Raw genomic sequence first — 27643 nt, forward strand, 5'->3', positions numbered from 1 at the left:
CCCCACAGAAAACAGAATAAAACACTTTTTTCTTGAACTTTAATATACTCAAAGGCTATTGTTTACAGTTGCCAATTTTAATTGTGCACATCAGCTTTTATTAGGTCAATCCAACATTCAAATTCAGAAAACATTAACAGCAACAGCAGCACATTTCTTTTTATAAAAATGCAATTCTTCTAATCCTGGTTTCAAGGCCCATTGGTTCCAGGATGCAAACTTTTCCTCCCTTCTTATTGGATTTTATTTGTTGTCATAGCCTAACATGTTCCAGCTATGACTATCAAACACATTCCATTAGTTGATAATATTCCATAACCTAATATTCTTCGTACATACCATTCTGTGAGATTCAACATTATTTTATTGAGTATATTTTATAAAGCACTGACTAAATTTTGAAAAATTAATAAGAAAGAATAAACGAGGTTCCATTAATCCAAAGTTACTTTTTGGGTTCCTTCCTGGAAAAAAATTTTTTTGAGCTGAAATTTCTTGTGTGTGGTTTCTGATGCTTGATTTGGAAAATGAAATTTTTAAGGGAAAGAATCTGGCAGATTTACTTCTTAGTGACACACACAACCAGGAAAAATAGTTTTAATACTTTAAGAAAAAATAATTTGCTTTACTTGGCTTAGAAAAATTTTAAATGGCATTATTTCTAAAATCCACATATTACTGTAAAATTTGTATGGCACCAGGATGAAAAGATGCATAATTAAAATGAGGTCATATTTATGGAATTGAAGCTATATTTTATCTAATCATCATGCTGTATTTTCTTTATTCTTATCCTTAAACATACAAACCTAAAAAGTCATATTGTTGCAACCACAGTAAACTTTCCCATATTTTAGTATCTTTAAATTTAATTATTTACAAACTTGATCTCACATGTATTCAAACTAAAAATCTCTGTCTCAGCGTTAAGTAGAATATTTACTTCTTGATTAATATTACCTTTTTATTTTAAATATATAAATTGCATATATTTATATGATATATGTACTTTAAATAATTTATTTTGTTTTGTTCAGTCAACCAGACTGCCTAGGAAAACTGAAGTCCTCATAGACTGAAAAATGAAGAATCATTAAATTTTAGATTTGCTTAAGAATGTACTTAAGAAAAAAATTATGTACATATTCTTTTGGATGAAAGAACATTCTAGAATTCCTTAACCTTTGCTCTTTGCTTCTCTGGTTGAATGCCAAAGTCGACAAGTGTAGATAATGGGATTTAAATTCTTGTTAGTTTGTCCATGCAACAGCTATCCTATGACTATCCAATACATCTTTGTTTTGTCTTTATTTCAATACATAGCCATCTATATTTGACCTTACAAGTTGAACTTTTTTTTTAAGAGAATGAATGGGGGAGGGGCAGAGAAAGATTGGGGACAGAGGATTCAATGTGGGCTCTGTGCAGATGGCAGAGAGCTGGAAGCTGATGCCAGGCTCAAACTCAGCAGAGGTGTGAGATCATAACCTGAGGTGAAGTTGGATGCTTAATGGCTAAACCACCAGGTGCCTCACAAGTTGAACTTTTTAAAAATTTAGTTATTGAAATAAATTTTACTTGCTTGGGAGAAATAAACAATTTAAATCATCAGTGAGGAAGAGTCATCTTAACCTTTATTTATCAAATACATTTCTTTATTTTTATATAGTATATTAAATACTTCATAATTAGGTGATAAAAAGTATTTATATAATTTTAATTAATGATGTTTCATCTGTGTCCTTCCAAAAAACAAACTATTTTAATGAATGGAAAAATAAATATAAATAAGTAGCACAAACATTTTAGCTAATATCCATGATTTCTGCTGTAACATTTAACTTTAACCTTCTTCACAGGCCAAACAAAAGAATGAAAACCATGAAATTAGGAATACCTAATTCTTATCATCTGATTTTATTTTTTAATTTAATTATTATTATTAATTTTATTTAAACCCAAGTTAGTTAACATATAGTATAATAATGATTTCAGGGACACTTGCGTGGCTCAGGTCATTAAGCCTCCGACTTCCGCTCAGGTCATGATCCTGCAGTTCGTGAGTTCAACCCCATGTCAGGTTCTGTGCCGACAGCTCAGAGCCTGGAACCTGCTTCACATTCTGTGTCTTCCTCTCTCTCTTTCTCTCTCTCTCTCTCTCTCTCAATCTGTCCCTCCCTTGCTCTCTCACTCTCCCTCAAAAATAAATAAACATTAAAAAAATTTCAAACTTATTTCAATATTATCAGATTTTAAACAAAATTTTAGATGAAATTATCACAGGTGTCCATATTACACAAGATATGGAAAAACTCTTGATTTACACTCTAAATTTCCTGAGAGCAAGACTCTTTGTTTTATTTACCTTCTATCCCTCAGTACCAGTACAGAATAAATGCTTATTAATGTGCTTTTGGAATAAACTGTTCAACTACACTTTGAAGATTAAAAATTTATAAACAGTAAAAGGTAGTAGTCTATTATATAGACCCTATTCAAAAGCCCAAGTTACAGAGACCAACTCTAATTCAGACAGGCAGTTCCTTTCTTCTTCTTCTTTTTTTAAATGTTTATTTATTTTTGAGAGAGACAGAGACAGAGTACAAGCAGGGGAGAGGCAGAGACAGAGGGAGACACAGAATCCGAAGCAGTCTCCAAGATCTGAGCTGTCAGCACAGAGCCGGACACATGGCTCGAACCCATGAACTGTGAGATCATGACCTGAGCTGAAGTCAGATGCCTAACTGACTGAGCTATCCCAGGTGCCTCCCGATAGACATTTCCTTGTAGGTCTCAGTTAATGAGATTCAGACAAATTCTATTCTTGTGATCTAGTCAGACCCACACAGATTGACATAGTTAGCTACTCTGTGCAGATACACTTACAGGAATTTCTTAGGACTGTTACCCTAGCACCCATAACATAGTATTGATTTTGCTTGCACCCTATACCTGTAGGAACCATTTTATAACCATGTCCACATATCCCTTCTCAAGTGTCTCCAGAACCATACCTGATATAGAATAGATGCTGATACTTGGTAATAGTTCAATAACTGCTTACTGAATGAGTCAATGACTTGAGTTTAAAACGCTTCCAGGGGCGCCTGAGTAGCTCAGTCGGTTAAGCCTCCGATTTTGGCTCAGGTGATGATCTCGTGGTTTGCAGGTTAGAGCCCCGCAATAGGCTCTCTGCTGACAGCCAGCTAAGAGCCTGGAGCCTGTTTCAGATTCTGTATCTCCCTCTCTCTCTGACCCTCCCCTACTCATGCTGTCTCTCTCTCTCTCTCTCTCAGGAATAAATAAAACATTTAAAAAAGTAAAAAATAAAAAAATAAAACTCTTCCAAAAAACAAATAGATAACATAATCTAATGGCTTTCCAAAAATCAACCACCTCAGCGTGGAATAATATGTATTGTTATTTTCCTGACTATAAAAGTAATACATATTAATTTTAAAAATATTAGGAGAAAACAAAAATGTAAGTTAAAAAATTATTTATAAATCTAACTCAGAGTTAAAATTAAGTGGAATCATATTAAAAATATTGTTGTTAATCTGATTTTTAAATTTAATATACCAAGTATTATTCTAGAATCCTTAAATATTTTTCAGCAACATTTGTGATGGCTGTAGAATATTCTAGAATATAGTTTCTGAGTCCCTATAATTGAACATATACTTTCTTTTTCTGGGAGGGTGACAATTTTTTTAATGTGAATTAAGCACTAATTCTTGGGCAGAAAATATATTCATAAACTGAAAGATTTAGAAATGTAGTTACAAGAAAAAAATACAAATAAGACTAATAAATTGTAGGAGGGATTGACTCTGCTAACAAGGATTCTATATAGAGGATATTAAAATGGAATAATTTATAAGATGCACAAAATTTCAAAGAACTCATGATGGTGAAATACATTTAGCTGACATAAAATCTAAAAACTCATTTTTTAAAGTAGCAAGACATTTTACAGGTTTTTTAAATTGAATATTCAAATCAAATTTGACACCTCAGGAGAACATCAGCTCTGCTGTCAGAAATCAAAACAGTGATGTATGCTATATTTGGAAAGTAATAGAATATAAATATATACATATACTTTTACTGTATTTTATTATGACAGAAATTAATTAACTTCATGAAATATCACTGACAAGTGAAATTGTAAAGTATTTGCTTTGCTACTTTCCAACCATACTTTTTGTTAATTGGCTAGAAATATAAGTGCCAATCTAATTTTCTTAATGTTAAAGTATAGTACTTCAAAACTGATAAGCACATGGTTCAAAAGCAGATGGATAAAGGACATTTAAAATGTTTATAATCTAGTAAGTTATGTTAAATGAAAACTTTCTACTTTAATAAACTGATTCTAATACTCAAACTTAGTTATAGATTACTTTTACTTTTATTTTTTGTATTTTTTATTAAAGTACGGTTGACACACCATGTAACATTAGTTTCAGGTATACAATATAATGAATCAATAACTATAAAGTCATAGATTATTGAGTAATGACACACTGATTAAATAATCCAAGTTTTAGTTTAAAACTTAATTAAACAACACTATTCTATTTTGCCTAGAAAATTCGCTTGGTTTGTCCCCAGATTATGTCAGTATAATATCTCTAACTGATCTGTACTCTTAGGTACTGTTCTTGGTTGTTGGATTTTTTTTTTAATGTTTTATTTATTTCTGAGAGAGAGAGAGAGTGAGCGCGTGAGCAGGGGAGGGTCAGAGAGACAGGGAAACACAGAATCTGAAGCAGGCTCCAGGCTCTGAGCTGGCTGTCGGCACATGGGCCCACGAGGGGCTCAAACACATGAGGGGCTCAAACCCACAAACCGTGAGATCATGACCAAAGCCAAAGTCGGTGTTTAACCGACTGAGCCACCCAGGTGCCCCAACTCAGGTACTGTTAAACTGGATATCTGTGAAGCACTTTGGCAGCCTGCAGCCTTGAAACAACCTGGGGATGGCTAGCTGCTTTTGAACAAGTATCACACACACACACAACACACACACACACACACACACACACACACACACTCCATTGCACTGTATTACCCAAACTAAAGCTATGGTTATTGTAAAACAGTTCTTCTCAGACTCATCTCAAAATCTTAACTCATAGTATTTATTTTTTTAAAGCAGAATGGTAAATGTGGCTATTAGGGACTTAATTATGTCCCTACCAAAACTCATATGTTGGGGCACTTGGGTAGCTCAGTCAGACTCTTGATTTCAGTGCAGGTCATAATCTCATGGTTTGTGAGATCGAGCCCTGCATTAGATGTGGAGTCTGCCTGGGATTCTCTCTCTCCCTAAGTTTCTGCCTCTCCCACACTTGTTTTCTCTCTGTTCCTCCCTCCCTGCCCCCGCTCTCAAAATAAACTTTAAAAAAATCATATGTTGAAGCCTTAACCCGCCAGTACCCCAGAAGGTGGCTGTATTTGGAGATGGGGCCGTTAAGTTAAAAAGAGGCTGTTAGGGTGGGCCCTAATCCAATCTGAATGGTATCCTAATAAGAGGAAATAAAAAGAACATGGAAAGCCACTAGAGGCATGCATGCCCAGAGAGATGATCATGGGAAAAGGCACCAGGGACACAGGCATCTGCAAGCCAAGGATGCCTTAAGAGAAACCAATCCTGCCAGGATGGCTGTGGGGGGCTTCCAGTCTCCAGAACGAGGAGAAAGTAAATTTCTGTGACTTAAGCCACCTAGTCTGTAATATTTTGTTATGGCAGCACTTAGCAAACCAAGATAGTAGCATATAATGTGCTAGGGCAGAGTGAACATATTTTATGTATACATACAGAGCACAAAAGACAATGGTCTATTTTTTTAGACCAGTAGGCACAGAGTACAATAGCCTCTCTTGCCAATTTTTGACCTTTTTAGTTCCATCCAAAAAGTGTGGGAGAGGAGTGTATTACTGAAAAATGTCAAGGAAAAATACTAAATTACTTAATAAGATAATGCAACCCTGAACTTAACAATTCACTGAAAATTAGAATAGACTCTTTTTAATCAAATCTATTTTGCTGTTTTTTAGTAACAATTAGATTTATGAGATCAATCTTGATTAAGTTATTATATTACAAATTGGATAAAATTTTACGCTTGAGGGAATGAATATTTTTTCAGGATTTAAAAAATGCTTTAAAGAAACCATAAGTAAAGGAAACAATTTTCATGAGGTATTTTATATTTTGGAAGGAATACTACCTGTTATTATTTGCCGAATATTAGAGGTAGATGTGTTATTAAAGATCATCTTACTAAATTGTTTCATGCTAGAGGTGAAAAAGAAAATGCTCCAAATCACACAAGTTAGTAGAAGTGGCAATCCAAGAAATGAGTTTACACTGTTGTGATTACACCAGTGGTCTGCAATCTGCATTTGAGTATGCACCCCATTATAAAAAAAATAATAAAATTGAGCATTTTGACATATATGTTTGTATGGGTTTTTTTGTAATTTAATGTATGTATTATTATATTAATGTTATATGACTGGTATAAAACATATACAAAAAGAAACATTTAAAAGGGCATTTATAGGGCTTCCAGTTCTGGATAACATGTAGTAGATATACTTGTCCCTATTCCTACTGCTAAGTACAACTAAAAACTCTGAAATACAGGGAGACGACTCGGAGAAGAGAAGAGAAGAAATTAGCTACAGACTTTGAGACCCAAGGAATAACAGAGAAGGAAGTTCTCTATGTTTTCTTTTTGCCTCACATGCCTACACTGGGTGTTAGAGAAGCCTACAATCTAGAAACACTAATAAATGCAAACAAAAAGCACTAAAAAATATCTGCTTTGTCCAGCCAAAGGACCAGGAGAGGGGAAACCTAGTAAGACAGAATATTTTGAGACAATAACTGCCCTACTCCAGCCTAACACCATGGGAAAAACTGGACCTACACACATCATCAGAGGCTACAAGGGAAGCCTAGATTTACTCCTTATCACCCTGCTATAATTGGCACGCCCCTCACTCACTCACACACACACACACACACACACACACACACACACACACACCACTCTGCCCTGGGATGATATCAGAGAAGTCAAGTAGGGAGCCTGGGCTTCCAAATCTTTCAGGTGTTAACAGTCTCCTATCAGTAGCCAGAACATGATAAACCTAGACTTCCACTCTTTTGAGTGATAATGAGGCATCCCTTCCCCTACTGCTAGATGGTGTCAGCAGAGGCCTGTTGGGGAACCAGAAGTTCAACACCTTCACAGCAATGAGGTGACTCTGCTCACTGGAGTGACAACAGAGACTGACAGAGGAATTGGACTTCCATCTCTACCTGACAGTATTTAGATGCACCTCCTTTTCACTTGCACAGTGTTAGAGAAGACCTGTGGAAACAAGGGATTTAACAAAGTTAAAGTAACAGAGTATCCAAAATTTCCAGATTACAATTAAAAATCGCTGTCAAAACAAGAACAAGGAAATCCAAACTTCAATAAGAAAAGAAAATCAGCAGATATCACCTCATCTCTAGAGAATAACAATTCAAATAACAGTGGATTTCTCTTCAGAAATCATGGAGGCTAGAAGGAAGAGCCATAATGTTGTTTAAGTATTGAAGGTAAAGACCTGTCAACACAGAATTCTATATCCAATAAAAATATCCTTTAGGAATAAAGGGAAAATTAAGACATTTTCAGATAAAAGGGAACTAAAGTGAATGTGTTGTCCCCAGACGTACTCTGAAAGAATGACTAAGGAAAAATGACTAAGGCAATTGAAACAGAAAGGAAATGATTAAAAAAAGGAAACTTGGAACATAAACAAGGAAGAAAGAACTATGGGAAAATAAATACACAGATAAATACAATAGACTTTCCTTCTCTTTAGTTTTTAAAGTTAGATTTAATAGCAGAAAAAAACAATTATAACATTGTATGATATCACTCTTGGTCTATATAGAGGAAATAGTTAAGATAATTAAAATGATGGAAGGCAAAGAGACTTAAGGGGGAATAAGGTTACTATACTTCACTCAAATGGGTAAAATGTTGATACTAGTATACCATAATGTTATAAATACATAATATAAAATATAATGCAGCTATTAAAATAAATCTATACAAAGACACTCAAACTCACCACAGATAAATCAAAACAAACTTATTAAAAGATGTTTAAATAACAGACAGGAAGGCAGAAATAATAAACATAAAAGAAAAATAGACAGAACAAACTAAAAACAAATAAAATAGCAGATATAAACCCTAACGTATCAATAATTACACTAAATGTAGATGTCCTAAATATACTAATTAAAAGATAAACATTGGCAGGGTAGATTAAGAATCATGACCCAATCTAGGCTGTCTGCAAAATCTCACTTCAAATATATCAGTATAGAAAGATATACCATGTAAACATTAATGAAAATAAAGTGCCTATACTAATATGAAATGAAGTAGAGTTTATTGAAGAAAACTGCTAAGGACAGAGGAGGACATTACGTAATGATAAAAGGTTCAATCACCCAAGAAACCACTGAAATCCCAAATGTACATGCTCCAAATATCAGAACTGCAAAGTGAGTGTGTGGATGGGGAAAACGACTGGTAGCCGTGAAAGGAGAAACGGACAAATTCACACTTAGAGGTGGAGATGACAATACCCCCCTCTTAACAAATGAGAGAACAACGAGATAGAAAATCAGCAAGTATATGGAAGAAATCAACACCACCATCAGTCAATAACATTGAATTATGGGAGGCAGTTAAACCAATGCTGAGAGAAATTTATAACACTAAAGGCATACAATAGGAAAGAGGAAAATTGCAAATTAATGATCTAAGTTCCCACCTCAAGAACCTAGAAAAAGAAGAAAACAAACCCAAAGCATGCAGAAGGAAGGAAATAATAAAGAGCAAAAATTAATAAAATTTAAAACAGAAAAATAGAGAAAATCAATGAAACAGAAATTCACCTCTTTAAAAATATCAATAAAAATGAAAACAGAAAAGGTGGGGGGGGCATCTGGGTGGTTCAGTAGAATATTGGCTCAGGTCATGATCTTATGGTTTGTGAGTTTGAGCCCAGCATCAGGGTCTGTGCTGTGAGCTCAGAGCCTGGAGCCTGCTTTGGATTCCGTATCTCCCTCTCTCTCTGCCCCTCACCTCCTCATTCTCATTCTCTCTCTCTCTCTCTCTCTCTGTCTCAAAAATATATAAAACATTAAAAATAAATTTAAAAAAAGAAAAAAAAAACCTCTAGTAAAACTGTCAAAGAATCAAGAGAAGCCACAAATTTCTAATATCAGGAATGAAGCAGGATATATCACTATAGATCCTGCAGAAATCAAAATGATAAGTGAATAAGAACTCTACACACATAAATCTGACAACTTATCTGAAATGAAGCAATTTTTCAAAAAGCACAAATGCCACAACTCACTCAATAGAACAGGTAAATGAATCACTCTGTAACTATTAAGGAAATTAAATCCATAATTTAAAAAAGTTCTTAGACATGACATCAAAAGCACGAATGTCTCAGTCATTTCAGGGTGCCATAACGGAATACCATAGACTGGGCGGCTTGAACAACAAATTCATTAGTTACAGTTCTGGAGGCAGGAAAACCCCAAATCAGGGTGCCAACATAGTCAGCTTCTGGTAAGGGACTTTGCAGACGGCCATATCCTCCTTGTATCAGCAGAGGGTCAGCTCTCTGGTATTTCTTCTTAGCTAGACACTAATCTCATCCATCAGGGCTCCACTCCACAGTGTAATTACCTTCCAGGTCCCCATCTCCAAATAACATCACCTTGGAGATGAAGCTGCAACATACTAATTTGGGAGTGGGGGGAGTATATATTCAGTCCATAGCAATGGTCTATAACAGAAAAAGCAATAAATAGGGCTTCATCAAAATTAAAAATGCTTTTAAGGAAAAAAACCATGTTAAGAGGATGAAAAGACAAATTGGACTAGGAGAAAATATTGGCAAACAAACTAACAAAGGACTAAAATCTAGGATGTGTATTTAGAAAAAAAACCTCTCAAATTCAACAGTAAAAAGCAAAAATCTATTGGAAAAAAGTGGTTATGAGACACTTCACAAGAAAGGCTATACAGACAGTAAATAAACACATGGAAGATTGTCAACATTTCTAGCCATTAGAAAATGAAAATTAAGAACACAGATATCAGTATACACATATTAGAATGGCTATGATAAAAAAAAAAAGGCGGGGGGGGGAAGCAATGCAAATGCTGAAAAAGATACAAAGAAACTGGATTTCTCATACACCATTGATGGAAAAGTACAATGACCCACCCAATCTGGAAGAGAGTTTGGCAGTTTGTTTAAAAAATAAACAAATAAAGTTGCTATGGACATTCATGTACAGATTTCCACTTCAGTTGCTGGATTGTATGGTAAATATGTTTCTTTAAATATCAGTTTTCTTGTTTTGATATTGTACTACAGTTACATAAGATTTAATCTTTGGGGAAAATGGGGTGAATGCTACATGGGACCTCCCAATATGATTTTTACAATTCTCTGTGAATTTATAATTATTTCAAAATAAAAAAGTTTAAATTAATAAATTAATTAAAAATAAATTCAAATAGCAATTTAAAAAATTTATTTTTGCCCTTTAATGTTTCTCTCATCTCCCCTTTGTATATACACCTCTTTGAGAAATCAGGGCTTTAATCTAACTCAGTGACTCCTGAATAACACTGGTTTGAACTGCATGCGTCCACTGATAATGGAATTTTATAGTACAGTACTGTAAATGTATTTTATTTTCCTTATGATTTTTTTAGAGAGATAAAGTGAATGTGAACAAGAGAGAGGGGTACAGGGAGAGAGTGAGAGAGTAAGAGAGAGAGAGAGAGAAAGAGAATCCCTAGCAGGATCCACACTTCAGTGTACAGCCCAACTCAAGGCTCAATTCCAGGACACTGAGCTTATGACCTGAGCTGATATCAAAAGTCAGATACTTAACCAACTGAGCCACCCAGGCACACCTCCTTATTATTTTCTTAATAACATTTTCTTTTCTCTAGGATACTTTATTATAAGAATACAGTATATAATACATGTAACATACAAAATATGTCTTAACTAGTGTATATGTCATCAGTAAGGCTTCTGGTCAACAGCAGACTATTGAGTTTTGGAGGAGTAAAGAACTATATGTGGATTTTCAACTGTAGGATGAGGGGTATCTGTATCCCTAACCCTTGCGTTGTTCAGGTGTCAAATGTTTATGTTTTGTGTGAATCCTTAGGACTACAAGAAATGCTAAAAAGATTGACCATAATTTTCTAAGACTGCCTTTCATAGTAGTTGCAAAAAATTGCTGGTTACAATGGCAGAGATGGATTTAAGGTTCAAAACTGTTTCTTGGAAGCTAGAAATGTAAGGAAGTAGAGACCTGGCTCCTTTGTATCTGATCAGAGAGAGAGGAGAAGAGAGGAGAGGAGAGGAGAGGAGAGGAGAGGAGAGGAGAGGAGAGGAGAGGAAAGAAGAGAAGAGAAAAAAGAAAAGAAAAGAAAAGAAAAGAAAAGAAAAGAAAAGAAAAGAAAAGAAAAGAAAAGAAAAGAAAAGAAAAGAAAAGGAAAGGAAAGGAAAAAGGCAAGACAAGACCCTCCAGAATCATAGCTGTATATGACTAGGACACAAGAGTGAGGTCTTGCCAAAAAATGCTTTTAATGGTCTCAATAGATTTTCCACCATTTCTTTCCTTCCTGATAGAACAAATTAGTTTTACAAAAAGTGAAATGAGTTGATAACTTTAAATTGTATCTTATTATTTGGCTGTAATCATAGACTGATAACATTTGTCCAGAACTTATGAGTAGAAGTAGCTTCCAATGTAAGAGGGCATGCTGTCTAAACAAAGCAAGGTGAATGGGTCCATATCTGAAGGCGGCTAGCTTTTGTCCCAAATCCTTGGTATAGGGAAAGACCAGTGATAGATTTTCAGGAATTCAGGAAGAGCAGAAAAGATCTGGATATTTAACTAGCAGTACTAATGTTTAGTTGTGATGGAGAATCAGGACGGGAGACAGGCCATAAGGTAGTCAAAGCAGTTAAGTCTGGCTAAAGTCAAGTATCTAAGAGAAGCCCTGAAGTTTAGTTTTAAAATTTTGATCTAAAAATTTAAGAACTGGGGTATCTAAGTGGCTCAGTCAGTTAAGCAACTGACTTTGGCTCAGTCATGATCTCACAGTTTGTGAGTTCGAGCAATGTGTCAGGCTCTGTGCTGACAGATCAGAGCCTGGAGCCTGCTTCAAGACTGTGTCCCCCCTCTTTCTCTCTGCATCCCCCCCCATTCATGCTCTGTCTCTTTCTCTCTCCCAAAAATAAATAAACATTTAAAAAATTAAAAATTTAAGAACTAGTGTATATTAAAGAGTGAAAACTCAAACGTATTTGTCACATTTTGCCAACTTCAAGTCTAAGGTATAAAAGAATTTCATCTCAGATCTGGAGACCTCAGACCTTTTCTATAAGTTTTTGTTAACGTCTGCCCTCTAATAGACATTTCCTCTACAAGGTAACAAAGGTCACTGTTAGCTATTATGTTCCCCTTTTATCTGAGAAGATATCCTATTTATTTACTTACTTACTTACTTACTTACTTATAAAACTTATGATTGTGGGTGATGGATTCCTACTTAACTGAAGTGTTGAAATCTTTTATTATTATTTATTCTGATGCTTGAATTTCCTATACTCAGACAGTAAGCCCCTTTCAGCTTATATCTAGGTCCTTTTGATGTGTTGCTATCATTGAGGGTTTTTTGTTGTTTTTTTTTTGTTTTTTGTTTTTTGGCACAAAAAGATATTCCAGGCTCATATTGTCCTCCATCTTCAGCCCTAGAGTCAATCATTTCCCCCAAGAAGTTCTAGTTCTTTGAAATGAAAGGCAGTTACCAGAAACCAAGATCAGGACCTTGCCAGAGCCCTTTGCTATTTCTGGGTCATACCTTCTAGCCTCTCTTAGTAGACAGAGCTAGGAAATATATGTACACATACATAAACATACACACATTTATGCTTCAATAACTACTTTATATTCATTTGCATAAATGTATTATTAAAAACAATGAGTTCATATTGACACCCCCAATTGTAATCCAATACCTCAGGGATTTCTAGCTTTCTTCTCTTATGAGTTTGTTAATATGTTCTTCAACATGAGAAAGGGGTTCCCATCATCCTCAATATGTTTATTTGCTCAATTAGTTTGTTTTTTCAATGTAACCAATGTCTCAACAACACTGGCTTACCCTCCACCTCCACATTGCCTCTGATGCCATTTTTTTAAAAGCTTCAACATTTTATTTGATTTTTTTTTACAAATAGTTTATTGTCAACTTGGTTTCCATATAACACCCAGTGCTCATCCCAACAAGTGGCCTCCTCCATGCACATCTCCACCTCTCCCACCCCCACATCCATCAGTCCTCAGTTTGTTCTCAGAATTCAAGAGTCTTTCATGTTTTGCCTCTCTTCCTTTCCCCCACCATTTCCACCCTTCTTCTCCCCCTTGGTCTTCCGTTAAGTTCCTCCTAATCCTCCTATACGTGCCATCATATGGTATCTGTCTTTCTCTGCCTGACTTATTTCGCTCAGCATAACACCCTCTAGTTCCATCCATGTTGCTACACATGGCCAGATTTCATTCTTTCTCATTGCCATGCAGTATTCCATAGTATAGATAAACCACATCTTCTTGATCCATTCGTCTTTTGATGGACACTTAGGCTCTTTCCATGTTTTCGCTATTGTTGAGAGTGCTGCTATGAAAATTGGGGTACATGTACTCCTATGCAGCCTCCGATGCCATTTTGTGTCCTTGACCATCAAACCTGCTGGCCTGTATCTCTGTGTAACTTTCCACCCTCTTCATGGCCTGCATTCCTAGCTGGGAGGCCTAATAGCTCATACCCTAAATCTATTCCCCTTTCTCATAGTTCTATATCCTTACCTTCTGGATGACTGGCCTGTGCTTCCAGTGGATCAACTCTCTCTTATTGTCTCACACCCCAACTACTGTGTAACTCTCTCATGGATTTAGTTCTTTCATTTCAAATATTTAACACTTCCTTCTGGTATCATTTCCCTTCTATCATTTAGCACTTCTTTGAGAGCAAGTCTGTTGGCTATATTTGAATTATCTTAGCCTTCCTTCATTTGGGGCTTTTTTAAAATGTTTATTCTATTTATTTTTGAGAGAGAGAACAAGCAGGGGAAGGGCAGAAAGAGAAGGGAGAGAGAAAATCCCACGCAGGGTCCTGCTGTCAGCACAGAGCTGGATGCAAGGCTTGAACTTACAAACTGTGAGATCATGACCTGAGCCAAAATCAAGAGCTGGATGCTTAACCAACTGAGCCACTCAGGTGCCCCATCGGAAACTATCTTTATTTCCCTTTAATTTCTGAAAGATGTTTTCATTAAATATAGAATTGTGGCTTGACAGTCACAGTCAGTGGCACAGTCAGTTAGTGTTCCACATTTCAAGAAGCTGAACATACACACCCACCTTAGACTATACCTTCCTAAGAGGATGCCTTCTAAAAGAAGATTAAATAGGATACAGAGTCTCAGAATAACCAAAACGGGCAGTTTACAATAGAAAATCACTCAACATACTAGGAAAATCATATGAATGAGAAAAAAATAATGAGCAGATTCCAATACTGAGAAGAATCAGATGTTAGAATTATCTGACAAGAATTTTAAAGAAACTGTTATAAAAATGTTTCAAAATGTCATTATCAATTTTGTTGGAGCAAACGAAAAGATAGAAAATATCAGCAAAGAAATACAAGTTATAAAAAAGTAACCAGGGGTGACTGGGTGGCTCAGTCGTTTAAGAGTCTGACTCTTGATTTCAGTTCAGGTATAATCTCACAGTTCATGAGTTTGAGCCCTGCGTTGGACTCTGTGCAAACGGTACAGAGCCTGATTGAGTTTCTCTTTCTCCTGCCTGCTCTCTCTCTCTCAAAATAAATTTTAAAAAATAAAAAAAATTTTAAACAGTAAGCAGATGAAGATTAAATAGAGCATAAAAATACAGCATAAAAATAGAAAAAATACAGCATAAAAAATAAAAATGTGCTTGATGAGCTCAATAATAGAGATGACAGAGGATAGAATCAGTAGATAAGCACAAAGCAATAGAATTTATATGATGTGAACAACAAAGAGAAGAGAGACTGCAAGCAAATAAATAAATAATAAAATTAATAGATTAAATTAATAAGTGAGCAAAATAAACAAAGTTTCAGAGACTGATGGGACAATAAAAAGGAGCCATTATATTTATCACCAGAGTTCAAAAAAAAAAAAGAGAGACAGCAAGACTGAAAAAGTATATAAAGAAATAATGGCTGAAAATTTCTAAAATTTGGCAAAAGACATAAACCTACAGATTCAAGAGGCTGAATCCCAAGTTAGATAAAATGAAAGAATTTTGTAGCAAGACACAATATAATTAAACTTCTGCAAAGTAAAGGTAAAGAAAATATCTTGAAAGCATATAGAGAGAAACAACATCTTAAGGGAGAAACGTCAAATAACAGTTGATTTTTCATCAGAAACCAGAGAGGCCAGAAGGAAATAGTACACCATTTTTTAAAAGTATTGATAGTTTTCTTTCAATTGAGAATTATAGATCAATTGCAGAAGTTCTTTCACAATGTATACCTCTATCAAATCATTATATTGCTTGCTTTAAATACATTACACTTTTCTTTGTCAATTATACCTGAGTAAAGCGAATAACAGGGCAAGATAACAAAAAGAGAATTGTATATGTGTTCAAAACATCATTCAGGAATGCAGGGAGAATATGGACATTCTCAGACAAAAAGAAAGAGGAAGAACAGAATTTGTTTCCAAGAAATCAACCCTTAAAAAACAACTAAATGAAGTTTTCTAAAAAGAAAGGACATTATAACAGAAGAAAACTTGAAACTTCAGAACAGAAAGAATACCAGAATGGGTAAAACTAAGGATCAATGTAATAGACTATATCACTTCTCATGAGTTTCCTAAATCATATTTGATGGTGAAAGCAAAAATTATACCACTATTTGATGTAGTATTAAAGGACTATAGAGGAAATATTTAAGATAATTATATTTAAATTTTCTGAAGTTCATTTATTTATTTTGAGAGAGACAGAGACAGCATGAACAGGAGAGGTAGAGAGAAGGAAGGAGAGAGAAAGAGAGAGAAGCCATCCACATACCCCAGATAATATTTTAAAAGTGGGGAGGGTAAAGAGACATAAATGGAAGTCTACATTTTACTCAAAGTGCTAAAATTTCAATAACAGTAGACTATGATAAGTCATGTATGTATATAACATCTAAATTAATAACTAAGAAATTATACAAACCAATATGTTAATGAAGACTATAAGTAAATCAAGATGGAATTCTCAAAAATGTTTAGGTAACTCACAAAATGATAATGAAGGAAAACAGAGGAATTTTTAAAAAAGCAGACAGCAAATAAAATAGAACACTTAATCTCTAACATATTAAAAGTTACATAAATATGAATGGTCTAAATATACCAGTTAAAAATTAGACATTGGAAGACTAGAATAAGAACAATGACAAGAAATAACATAATCCAACAATATGATGTCTGTAAGAAATTCACTCCAAATACAACATAGATAGGTTGAAAATAAAAGAAATGTAAAAGGATTCAAGAGATATTTAGAGTGTAATATTGAAAGACTTTGAGATTAAAATGGAGTTGGAGTGTGATGGAGGAGGAGATCTTAAGTAGGTATCTTAATGTAGGTTCTCCCAGAAGTCAGTCTTGAGACAAACATTTGTTTATTGCTTTTGTTGGGATGGGATGGTCGAAGATGGCCTTTTCATGCATCTAGACTCTCAGCGAGGAGAGCTGGCACAGCTGGCAAGGTTAGGACTCTCTTCGCGTGTGGTTTTTCATCCCAGAGAGTGTCATACCATGTTGGTCTTAGGGTTCCAAGGTACCAAAAGCAGAAGCTGCAATACCTATTGAGGTAGCAAACACAAAAAGACCAAGAGTAGAAGGAAAGAATGTGAGTTTTAATATGTTGAACTTGTACTTTTAAACACATCTGATTGGACATATGGTTTTGAGGCTTAGAATTCTGGAACGCATATATAAATCTGGAAGTGATCAGTGTGAAGATCGTATTTAAGTGGCTATGCATGTATAAGATTACTTAGGGAGAAAGAATGGAGAAAAGAAGGTCTAGTACTGAGTCTTAAGCAAATTATTTTTTAATTTAAATCTTGAGATATTTTGTAGGATTGTTCAATAATAATTATTATGTTTTACCAAATACAAAACTGTGATTTTGGGTTTTTCCATTTATGGAGATTATATATATATAATATATATGTATATATTATATATATATATGCAGATAGAATGCACAAATTTTCTGATCATGTTTATTTCCCTATAAACCTAATCAAATAAGCCATGCTCAGAAAATATGTATATCCTCTCATATCTTAATGAAGAAATGTACATCTTATATTGATAAATCAAATGAACAGATAAAAATAATGGTAAATTTGGTGGACTGTCACCTAAGAATTTCCATAACATATAAGCTTTGAAAAACTAGAATGATATACCTGAACTCCAATAACATGTGCAGAATTTATAATTTGGGGGTGTTGTTTTAATAATGCATCTTGAACCTAGACATTCGGAGTAAAACCGTAGTTACCATTGCTTTGCTGAAAGTATTACAAGAGTCATTTTTGTATTATAAATAGATGAGACAAAAGTAGGTATAATTATTGAAATATTTTCACAAATTTTATTAAGGTAATTTAAACAGAGTAGCCATATACAGTATATATTTGTCAATTTTGGCTGCACAAAATGCTTTGGACCCCCGCCTGTGCCCTGATATTTTTGAATTCTGCCTTTCCCAAAATATAGTTTAAAATCTGCATTTTCTAGCTTCCCTTGTGCCTAGGATTACAGCCAGGGGAAACAGTTTCTATCAATCATTTGCACTCACATGGATCTTCAATTTGGAAGTGATTAACTAAGGATAGGCTCTGGAAAACATCCTTTTTTTTTTTTTTTTTTTTTTCTGGTAGTTATGCAGTTGTTAGTGTCAAAGTCAGCTTCTCCCTTGGAACTGCTTTCAAAGCATTTCAGAAGTTGGCAACACACTATGGGTAATTCTCTAGTTGTCTCTTCCCATAGCCCTCTCAAGACTGAATAAACTGTCTAGTATCTTTAATAAATGTCTTTTCTGCTTAAACTAAGCAGAATGAATGTTGATTGCAACTGAAATTCTTAACAATAGAATAATTTGTATCAGAAGTGCAAGGAACCCTTGAGGAAATGGATATCTGGGTGCCATTATCTGGCAAGTTGGATCCAGTTAGTCATAAAGAAAAGAATACTGGTATCCAGGGCATACTGTAATGAAACAGTTGCTTATTTTATCATCTGTGCCCTTGGTCACCTGGAAAAAAGTGATTATTTAAAGCAAGGAATAGAAGAGTGAATAGTTGTGCCTTAGAACAGTATAATGGGCATGAAGAATGCAAAAGCTTGAAGGTAAGTCAACTGCTACATGTGCTGAGCATAGAAAGGAAATGACAAGCTTAAAGTTTAAAATTCTCAGTTCAAGAGAGTCAAAAAGCCAGGGTGATAAAATGATTACCCTAAAATTAGCTCGCATCTCCGTAGGGCTGATGAAACTGAAAATTAAATGCACGGTCTAATCCTGTGGTTTCTTTTTTATGTCAGTTGAATTCAAATGGTACAATGTCTTTTATTGAAAGTTAAGACTTTAGAATCTCAGGTGTAATTGGAGCAAATGGGAAAACCCTGAAAACTCTGAGTACTTGAGTACTCTAAGTCACTAAACTCCCTCGCTAGAAGAAATAGCTTTCCCCCCAGAGTTTAATGATCTGCTCCTGCCTTCCTTGAAAATTATGTAAACACCTTGTTTGGGGTAGTTACCTTACAAGGTGCTATACATTTCCTCATAACCTATTCCCAATATGCTTCAATGCCCTAGACCCATAACTCATGTCAGAGTCCAGCATGCTCCAAGAGGCCACTGAAAAATTAAATCCAGGTATGACAAACCTATACACCAAAAAGAATGCAATATTTTGCCAACTTATATTGGAAAGTGCCTGCAGGAATATACGTAGTAATGGATTCTGAGGTTCTGAACCAGAACAAATGGAATATAATTTATATATTGAGGCAAAGTTTTAGATATAGGTTTAGAAAAAGGAAAATTTGGGATAAAAACAGACAAATACACACAACCATCTTTAAAAGCATGCAGTGTCTATTCTCTGCAGGCTGAAAACAATGGTGGGAGATGCTGCCATTAGTATGTGCTTCATTAGCAGCAATTAACCAATGTAGTAATAAGCAAAGTCAATTGCCACACACCACTTTGTCTTGCTGATTGATTAGGGATCCCTGGGTTTGAAAAAGTTGTACACCCACTAAGGCCCCACTTTATCTGTATAAGCAAAACAAAACAAATAAACAAACTACAGCGATAACTCCACCTAGAAAACAGATTCCAGGATTGAGCTTTAATGTCATGGCTCCATGAGTCAATTTACAGCACAGAACCTCTTGAAGAAGAGGCCGGGAATTCTTTAGGATGAACCCTGGGATGAAATAGTCTTGGACTGGGTTCCTTAGAAGCAGACTCTAAAGGGGAGATCCTTGTGCAAGTGGTGTATTTAAAATGTGCTTCCAGGACACCTGGATGGCCCAGTCAGTTAAGCGTCCCACTCTTGATTTTGGCTTAAGTCATGATCTCATGGTTCACTTCATAAGATCAAGGCCTGCACTGGGCTCAGTGCTGAGAGTACAGCCTGCTTGGGATTCTCTCCTTCTCTCTCTGCCCCTACTCTTTCTCAAAATAAATAAATAAACATTAAATACATACATACATACATACATACATACATACATACATACATAAAGTGCTTCCAAGAAAAGCCAGGAAGGGAGTGAGGGAGGCTGGACTGGGAAAAGGCAAAGCCAAATCAGGTGCAATTTCAGGCAACATCTTATCCTCAGCTTGATGCTGAGGAATCTCTGGAGCATAAATTGGACCTATGTGTTTGTACCCATAGACATGGGCTAATGGCCACCTTAAGGCTCCAGGAGTATACTTCCAGCTACTTTGCTTCTCTGCACCTGTAGACTGAAAGCGGCTCCATTAGTCCACAGGCAGTTTCTAGAAGAAGACTTATAGACCCAGGACATTTACAAAAATGGTAAAATATCAGAGTAGATTTGTGTGGAGCATGCACAATGCCCATTACATACATTATATGGGTCATTATAAATACTGCTGTTAGCATTCCTCTAAAGGACCTGCACATGATTATAACTGTGCACTGAGGATTTTGTGGGCAGGCCCCAATTCCTGGGGCCTATAACATAATAGTGTTCCTCTGGACAGAGGAGATCTTTATGGGGAAAAGAGGGGTCAGTGACAAATGGAGTTTGGGCTTGAATACATAGCATGACAGGATCAGGGCTTGTGAACACATCCTGTGGGTATTCCCTCAATTCTTTAATTTATTATTAGAATAGATATCATCAGCAACTGGCAGAATCTCTATATTAGTTACTTAACCTATGAAGTGAGGCCTATTAAGGTAGAAACAGCCAAGTGAAAGCCATGGGAGATCATAATCCCCATAAAAATGAAAAAAACAAAAGCAATGTTACATTTTTTTAGGAACTTCAGAACTTAGTACCTCCATCAAGGACTGGAAAAATTCAGAACAGTGATTTCTATCACATCCCTATATAACCTTCCTCCAGTCTTGATAGATAATTCTTGGAGAATTGTAGTGGTTTATTGTAAGATAAATCCAGTAGCAGCTGCTATTCTATATCTAGTTCTATGTCTGCTGTTCTATAACTACTGCTTCTTATAGTTGCCTCTAGACCATTCCAACTGAGATGCCCATAGGTATCATGTGAAACAACTCATTACATTCATTTGGTATACACACTAGCATTCCTGGTTCAAATGGAAGTGATAGACTCCTCAATGGGTTTAACAGGACCTACAGGCGCAAGTCAAGTTTCATGTACATGTGATACTTACTCCTGCTACATAGCACTTTGTCTCTCAATCTACAACTATGCCCTCATGAGGAATTCTCTTTTGTCAGTTCACCGAGGAGGGTAAGCATCGAGTCTAGAATACTTTGGCTTTGTAGTAAGCATTGGCATCAAGCAGGAATATACTCTATAGCTACGCCAGGGCGACCTGAAGAACAACAGTGAAAGGAGATATTAAAAATGGGCAAAATTTCAAATGGTGAATATCATGATCCACGTTCCCTGAAAGAAATGATGGCCTGACTTATGAATGTATACTGATTCACGACTAGATGTTTAGATTTTAAGGAACTTACAAGGAACAAAATTGGAAAATAGTTGGCAAAGAAACTTGGGGAAGAGGTTTGTAGATGGACCTCTCAGAAAGTGCACAGACTGATGGTGGGCGGAGTTTCAAATGAAATGAGTTTTTCAAATGAAAACTCATTACGATACTCTGGATGAGAAAGAGGTTTTCTGTAACTAAGTGGCCAAACTGACCTGCTTTGGAGTCAATCAGCCATTTTCCTCAAAACCAATGCTGAAAGTTATGGAGTTTAGGCTGTCTCAGTGATGTGGTCTTTTTACCAAGACTGAAATGGCTAATGCCACTTCTGTGTACCCAGCTTTCCAAAACAACCAACATTGATCCCCTAATAAATAAACATAATTGGGTAGGGAGGACAGCTACTCAGGCTAGTTTAATTGTCTAGGAAGCAGTAATTTATGCTCACTGAAATAGAGACTTACTCTGCATTGGATTTGCCCTCCCTTTTTTTCCCACCATTTTTCTGCCAGTAACACCATCTGGGCACTTACCAAATGCCTTGTTCACTCTCATACTATTCCATATTTAGATTTTAACCCCTACTAGGTTACTTCTGACAAAAGAACCTATCTATGGGTTGTGCTAGTGTTATTCTGTACCCTATTACTTAGAATCTATTGGACTTAGAATGGTTTACTAGCTCACTAAAAATTGATTTATAATTTTAGTTGGGTGTTAACACCTTGCTAAGTTGAAATGCTGTCCTATAGGATGTTATAGGCTTGGAATCAGCAACCAAGAAACAGTTCTGTTTCTCCTAAAGCCAGGATACATGGGTTCAGGAACAGGGGTAGACTTGAGATTGGTAGCTTTCACCATTATACCTAACCATGCACTTATAAAAGATTTAGTTCCTGTCCCTGGAATGGAGGATTCTGCTGTTTCGGGGTCTTAGATCCTAGGAATAAATACTTTCACATGAACACACAAAAATGGTTCCATTAAATTGGAAGTTGATGTGAGTAGTTTTCTACTTTTTGAAACTTTTTAAAGTTTATTTATTTATTTGTTTATTTATTTAGAGAGAGGGAGAGAGAGGACAGGGGAGAGGCAGAGAGAGAGGGAGAGGATCCTAAGCAGGCTCTGTGTTGCCAGTGCAGAGCCCAATGTGGGATTTGGTCTCACAATGCTGAGATCATGACCTGAGCTAAAACTGAGAGCTGGATGTTTAACTGACTGAACCACCCAGGTGCCCCTACTTTTTGTGTCAATAAGACATTAAAAAAATATATATCATGTTGGCTATGGGTAACCAATCCTTATAACTGGAGTGAAAGCAGGTAGTTTATTCACAGAGGACAGGAAGAATTATATCCAGAATCTATAGAAGCCTAAAGAGCCTTCATAAAGACTTTCCAGGAATAAATTCAATGGAAGAGTATAATAACTTCACACAAGCAAGTCTACAAAAGTTTCAGCTCTCTCAGGACTAAAGGTATGGGTCATCCTACAAGGTAAAGATCATAACCAAGATTCTGATTGAGGGCAAAGGAAGCTTGGGATATGTGGGAAATGTACAAAGTTATAAATACCAACTTCAGCTGTATAATTAGTTTCAAAAAAGGAGGGTACCTGTAGACACTCACATTTTATTTCTGGACGGTCATGTAGATATTCATATAATAAATTTTCCAATGTTATTAACATAATAACATTTTCCAGTGTCTCACCTTTTATCAAAATCAGTTTCCTTTTCCTCCCACCAGGCCTCTGTCCAGCTTCAGGGAAGTCTTTGAAAGGCGACTTGGGAGGTGAGTCAAAGGACTGAGATGAAAGATTGCTGTTTTCCACAAAGAAAAACAATGAGAAAAAAAAAGATTTTGTGAATGAGGGTTCTGATTAGAATAATTTTTCTGACTGGAACAGCCTTTGGAATGATAGGGAGGAGACACAACTGTCATGATTATGTCTTAATCTTGCAAAAAAAATTTTTAAGTCATTCTCCACCTGCAGTGTTTAAGGTTGCAAAATAAACTCTGATATGACAAGCATCATGTTTCATTTATTCTGTCTATAAATGAAACATCATCTAGAAACTGCCAGAGCAAGGTCAATACTTTCTCCTATGAAGTTTTTAAGCATAAAACTTAATCTTGTGACAAATTTTTGGTGATAAGTCTTTATTTGTGACTTTTAAAGTTTATTTTGCAGAGAGCCCTTAATGATAAATTACTACACTCCAAGGTCAGCTTTGTTTCCACTTTAAAGAGCTTGCAAAAGACTAAACAAAATCTTTGGAACACAGAATTCTGTAACTGTTTTAGACGCTATCTGAAATAAAGCAAATAAAAAAGAGGAACATTTGCTTATAAATGGTCAAGTCACTTTAAAGATGGTCTTTTATCACTTCTCCTTGATCTTGAAACACAAATATTTGAAAAATAAAAATTTAAAAGACATTTTATTACTTTAAATGTTTTACCAATAACTTACTTGGCCAATTTCTTTTACTCATTATCTACTAGAAGAAGTAGAGGATTTTGTGTGTTCTTTTTAATATATTTAGCTTTGATGTTTTCTCCGTACAATTGGTTCATTCTTCACTCAGTCTCATTAAGTGACTTCATTCCTTCACTTTCAAATAAACATGAGATTATTTGGTATGTTGTTTGTTTAGATGGTCCTTATTTGGATTTGCCTAATGTTTCAGACACAACTGTTCACCTCGTTGCAAGTTCCCAGAGATGAAGCACCGATATATTTTCTGATGATTCATATATGGTTTAAAATACAAACATCTGTTGCATGGTTTTTATTTTACTATTCATATACTTCCATGTTTTAGTGATAACTTCACAAATGTGTTTTAATATTAGTAAGGTAATTTCCTTCCCTCTACTCTTCTTTATATTTCTTCATGCAATATTTGTTCATGTGTTCTTCCAAAAGCACTATACAAGTACTTTACGATTATTTATAAATTCTGTTAAGATTTTTATTTGAACTGAATTTAGCACATAAATTAATTTGGGGGAATTGATGTATTTACTATGTTAAATCTTATCAAAAGCGCAGGAGAAAAGAAATGTTCATTCATTTAAATCTTCATAATATTTTCTAGTCCACTTTTGTTTTCATAAGAATTCTGTGATTTTTGTTGTTGTTTTTGTTTTTAATAGCTGACTTTTCCTTGGGGCACTGATATGACAATCTTGCTACCTCCAAGTACATTTTTATCTTTTCCATTACTGTTACCCCTCTTCTATTTCTCGTGCATTTCATCTCCTCTTCTTTCCTCTTCCTGTTTCCTCTTTTTCCTTCCTTCCTTCCCTCTTTTTTGGTTTGCTTCATAGCATTAGCTTGAATTTCAAGGAAGTTGCATTATTTGTCATGTCATATAAATTCTCCCAAGTTCCCTCTTCTTGAGCTACTAACTTTACTTCATTTCAGTTGACTTAAGTACAGTTTGGGGTAACATCTTTTCCTAAAAATATGTGGAATTTCTATTTTCAAATGTATTGACTATCTCTGAATGCCTTAACTTTAGTTTAACCTTTCTTTGAATCAGAGGGCGTGCATTTGAAAATGCTAAAAAGTGCCTTCTCTACTTTTGGGAGTATAGGCTATTTCATGCTATCTAGACATGCCACAATAGAAAGCCTAGGTTGTCTTTCTCCTAATTGCCCCATTTGGAGTTTTTAGGTTCACAACCGTGGTAGACATGATCTCTCTCCTGCCAGGTAAGTATTAGAGGCCTACATTCAATTACCATCCTGCCTGACATTTCAACAGCCTTTAACATAGTGACCCTTTCAACCACTTTTGAAGAATCTTCTCCTTGACCTTAGTAAGAACAGTTATCAGTAAAGTGCTAGAAGCAAAGCCAAGATTGTAAGAGGACTAGGAGAAAATAAATGCTGAGGAAAGGAACTCAAATCAATATAGACTATTCTTTCAAAAGGGCTTGTTGGTGAAGGATATGAAAGAGGAGCAGGAGTAACTAGGGGAGAAGACTGGTTGAGGAAACAGATTTCCAGAATGAGGGAGACCTTTGCATGCCCAGAGGAAGAGAAAAAGGAGGCTCCAGGGCAAAATATGTTGAAAATGGCGAAGACTGAGGGCTAATGTGTAAGGCAATATCCCAGAAAGCACCAAAGAAGTTAGGGTCAGTATACCAATTCCCAGATATATGCTTTGAGATGCTGAGGATGTATATTTTTCACAAGAGTCTGTCTCTTTGTAAATCTCTAGAGATAATTAGCAGTCCCCACACCTCAGGATTTCTAAATTTGAAACAGGGTCAATTTTTTTAAAAAGCAAAATACAGGGGCACGTGGGTGGCTCAGCCGGTTAAGCGGCCAACTTCGGCTCAGGTCATGATCTCACCGTTCCTGGGTTCGAGCCCCGTGACGGGGTCTGTGCTGACAGCTAGCTCAGAGCCTCGGAGCCTGTTTCGGATTCTATGTCTCCGTCTCTTTCTGACCCCCACCCCCACCCCCACTCATGGGGTCTCTCTCTCTTTCAGAAATAAATAAAAACTTAAAAAAAATTTTTTTTAAAAAGCAAAGTATAATCTTCATACAATGTTGTTTTTAGGTGTACAACATATTGATTTGACAATTCTATACATTACTCAATGCTTACTGAGCATTGTAAATCTGACTAAACCAGGTATACTTTTCCATTTGCATTTTAAGAGGTTATCTGTCTCCAATCAGTAACCAAGGTATTATGTAGTCGCCATATGTCACCATACATTGTTACAGTATTATTGATTATATTTCCGATGCCGTACTTTCATTTCCTTTTCATTGTTCATTTGACTTATTTATTGTAAAACTGGAAGTCTGTACCCCTAAGTCCCCTTTGTCTATTTTGACCCCCACCTTCCCTCTGGGTACTGTTTTTAGTTAGACTTTTCCAAAGGTTTTGTGTGATTTTTTTTTACATTTTTAAACATTTTATTTATTTCTGAGAGAGAGATGGGGGAGGGAAAGAGAGAGAGAGGGAGACACAGAATCTGAAGCAGGCTCCAAGCTCTGAGCTGTCAGCATAGAGCCCGATGCAGGGCTCAAACTCATCACCATGAGATCATGACCTGAGCCGAAGTCAGATGCTTAACCGACTGAGCCCCCCAGATGCCCCTCCAAAGGTATTCTTTTCAAAGCCTACAATCTTATAAGAAAAAATAATGCCAGGGGCACCTGGGGGGCTCAGTCAGTTAAGCATCTGACTCTTGGTTTTGCCTCAGGTCATGATCTCACAACTGGTGAGTTCAAGCCCCACATGGGGCTCTGTGCTGACAGCAAGGAGTCAGCTTGGGATTCTTTGTCTCCCTCCCTCTGCCCCTTCCCCACTCATTCTCTCTCTGTCTCTCGAAAATAAACAAACATTAAAAATATTAACAATAAATAATTTCATATTAATTCTGTTTACCTGATGATTTCTGATGTAGTTTGACAACTTTACTCTTACCTCTTATTTTTATCCATAAGCATGAGAAACCTGTTATCGAGATGATCCTGACATAGTTTCTGCCATATAGTTTGGCCTCTGAGCTGTAAAGATAATTAAAGAAAATAACTGTATATTGACAAAGACTAAAATTACTGTTTTTATTCTTTCTATACATTTAAAAAAATTCATTGAGCACTAGTGCAATTGGTAATCAGCAGAAGACTTTTCTTTTAATATGTCCCTTTTATCTCAGACCCTGTTATTAACGTATTTTTTGATTTGTGTATTTTAGATGGTTTAAAATCACTTTCCTTAACTCTCACTGTATATATATATATATATATATATATATATATATATACACACTGTATATATAAATGGATACAACTCTTCTCATTTAATGAAAGTGATAGTGTAATGAAGAAACAATTATTAGTTGTGTACAGTCATAGCACCTGTGGTTTATAATTGTCAACACTGAAAATGGAAGCACATAGACTGATGAGTCAGATATAAGTCAAAATTAAAATTAAAATCAGCATGAGTTTTATATGCAATATTCCCAAATATTGGACTAAATCGCTTATTCCATATTGCCACACTTTCCAAATTTGCATATGTTAATATGTGCATCATGATGCATTTTTTAGTAATTGATTAGAAAGCTAAGTTCAAAGAAATTACTATTGTAATGATTATTTTAAATAAATATTAAGTCTAGTGTATTTGAAAAAGAAGATTAAATTAAAGCCATTT

General features: G+C 35.5%; 1 long non-coding RNA gene across 2 annotated transcripts; it reads right to left on the bottom strand.

The window, feature by feature from the left end:
- Positions 1-5434: 5434 nt before the first annotated feature.
- LOC120226987 lies at positions 5435-26991 on the bottom strand. Of its 2 annotated transcripts, none has more exons than XR_005527137.1 (3): positions 26906-26991; positions 23161-23270; positions 5435-7391 (listed from the first exon to the last, which is right to left on the bottom strand). It is a non-coding gene; the product is annotated as an uncharacterized LOC120226987 (long non-coding RNA). The 2 variants fall into 2 exon arrangements; XR_005527138.1 differs by lacking the exon at positions 5435-7391 and adding an exon at positions 16861-17060.
- Positions 26992-27643: the final 652 nt, after the last annotated feature.

The sequence above is a fragment of the Hyaena hyaena genome, unplaced genomic scaffold (assembly GCF_003009895.1).
Source record: "Hyaena hyaena isolate Hyena2069 unplaced genomic scaffold, ASM300989v1 scaffold_1928, whole genome shotgun sequence".
Lineage (NCBI taxonomy): Eukaryota > Metazoa > Chordata > Mammalia > Carnivora > Hyaenidae > Hyaena > Hyaena hyaena.